The sequence below is a fragment of the Lucilia cuprina genome, chromosome 3 (genome assembly GCF_022045245.1).
Source record: "Lucilia cuprina isolate Lc7/37 chromosome 3, ASM2204524v1, whole genome shotgun sequence".
Classification (NCBI taxonomy): domain Eukaryota; kingdom Metazoa; phylum Arthropoda; class Insecta; order Diptera; family Calliphoridae; genus Lucilia; species Lucilia cuprina.
Window position 1 is genome coordinate 67,197,079 of NC_060951.1, and position 2,249 is coordinate 67,199,327.

Consider the following 2,249-nt stretch of genomic DNA (forward strand, 5'->3'; position numbering starts at 1 on the left):
AACTAATTAATAATGTGCATGTTTATTACAATTAAATTTAATTATTATTTAAAAAACAAAACCGACCCAATAAAAGAGTCCCAAATTGCAACCAAACTCCCAAACAAAAATTACTACAAATACAACATCCGAAACCACTGTGACCACTTCCACAAATCCAACTTCAATTAATTCATTATTATTGAATAATAATAAATTAAGCAAACTACAAAAACAGCCATTGTCGCCGCCCATACCCGTGGTGCCACAAAAATTACCCAAGGTAAAAAAACCAAAAACAACTCAACACAAAAACACTTAATCATTTGTAACACCATTCAATTAGAAATATAAAAAATACATTTAATTCACAAAAACACCGTATTTATTCGCTAAAATCCCACTTTATTTGTTTTCGATTAAAATATAAGTAAAAAGTTTACATTGATTAAAGTGCATTCATTTGTAAACAATTTGTGTGCAGGTTTTTTATACAATTTGGTTTTATTTGTGTTGTTTAATTTTATTTCGTTTAAATTTATGTTTTAAATTTTGTATTTATATTATGTTAATTTTGTTTTTATTGGATACTGGGTGTCAAAACATATCTTGCAAAAATATTTAAGTTATTTTTTTAGCTTAGTCGATATTAACAGCAGTATTCTAATTATAACAGTCTGCATCAAATAAGTAACATAACATATTATTATTTTTTTATGCTATAGTAAAAATAGGAAGTTTTTTTTAAATCTCTTTGAAATTTGAAGAGATTTAAAGTTTAAACGTGTTTAAAATTAGGTAAACGCAATATTTTTGTTTACTCATTTATTCGTAATGTAATTTGCCTTTTTAAATCGCGAATTCGATAAACCCATTCTGTTTGAATGTTTATTTTTTATTTTATTATCCTTATGTACAATAATTTAACATATTTTATATATAAGTTTTTATTCAAACATACCTATTTTTTCAACTACATTAATATGATCAGAAGTATTAATTAATTGAGTAAGCCGTGTAAGGCAATTAACAATATTAATGCTAATTTTGATGTTGACTTAACTCTAAAAAGATGTTAATAACAAAATGTATTTAAATATTTTTAATAATAAATATAGTGACGAACGTATATATTCAAATAAAGCTTATATAATTTCCTTGAAGGGCTTTATAGTCCCATAATGAGATGCGAGTGGGATATTTCTTAAAAAAATAGGGGGAAATTAAGTGTAACAAAAAAAAATCAAGTAAGAGTTCTATATTCTGCTGTGCCGAATCTTATATGTATACCCTTCACCATGATTTGCTGAAAAAAGTCAATACCAAAAAGTCCTCTTTTACAGGTTAACACATACTCCGGGCACAACATGCTTAATTTCACGTTTATAGATTCAAAAAAGTACCTTGTAAATTTTTGGTAAAATTTTCAGAGGTTGTCTCCAAATTTTTGCTCATATTTCCAATTTTTATTTTAGGGTAAAATTATAACCATTTTAAGGAGACATCATTAACACCATTTAAAACATTCGGACAGGATCGAAAGAATAGTTACAAATAAAAACAACTTATATTTTTGTAGCATTCCAACACACTGTTTTATAATTATCCTTAAAATTAATTGCCCAATTAAGGGGCTAATTAAAAGCTAAAAGTAACGCATATTTCCAAAATTAGTTTTATTTTTAATTTTTAAATGTGTTCAACTATGTCGTTCTTCATTATGAAAATTTCAATATATATTAGTAGTTTAAATGCGTTGTACAAATTAAAGTATCTTTTTATACCCTACACCACTTTAGTGGGGAGGGTATATTGGGTTTGTGCTGATGTTTGTTACATACAAAAATATTCGTCCTATACCCACCTTAAAGTATACCAATCGGCTTAGAATCATATCTGAGTCGATTAAGCTATGTCCGTCCGTCCGTCTGGCTGGCTGTCCATGTAAACCTTGTGCGCAAGGTACTGGTCGCATTTTTCAAGATAATTGGATAAAATTTGGCACACACGCTTCTTTTGGCCCAAGGATGAAGCCTATTGAAAATGGTTAAAATCAGTCCATTATTTCGACTAGCTCCCATACAACCGTACCCCCCAAATAGGGCCTTTTGGCTTATAATTAATTTAAATGATCTATTGTGTTAACAAACTTTAAATGACATTTCCGATTTTTGTAATGATCGGGCTTCATTTGACCCTATCCCCCATACAAACTCCCCTTCAGAAAATGACTTAAAGGTCAAAATTCACTTACAAACACTAATAACACT

At 28.4% G+C, this 2,249-nt stretch overlaps 1 protein-coding gene across 4 annotated transcripts in view; it reads right to left on the reverse strand.

The window, feature by feature from the left end:
- The window catches only part of LOC111678907 (neurobeachin), a 36,331-nt gene that overhangs the window by 6,976 nt on the left and 27,106 nt on the right, over positions 1–2,249 (reverse strand). The window lies entirely within an intron of this gene.